Consider the following 286-nt stretch of genomic DNA (forward strand, 5'->3'; position numbering starts at 1 on the left):
GCTGCTTGACAAAGGCTTTAGATGGCGCCGGCCATAAAAATAAAAATAAAAATAAAAATAAACTAACCCTAACACTGAACACCATTTTTGACACATGACACTTTTCTCTAAAGCGACTCAATCAAAAAGTATATTTGTCTAAAGTAAGTGAATCCTCTATACCAGTCAGTCATCATAATTAAAAAAATGAAAAATGAGAAAATAAAATAAAACTAATTTTGGGGAAATTACAGTTGTCTAGCGGAAAAGGAGGGTAAACCACCCTAACCACTAAACCCTAGGGTGA

This window comes from Nansenia antarctica (assembly GCF_963989245.1).
Source record: "Nansenia antarctica genome assembly, chromosome: 18".
NCBI classification, from domain to species: domain Eukaryota; kingdom Metazoa; phylum Chordata; class Actinopteri; order Argentiniformes; family Microstomatidae; genus Nansenia; species Nansenia antarctica.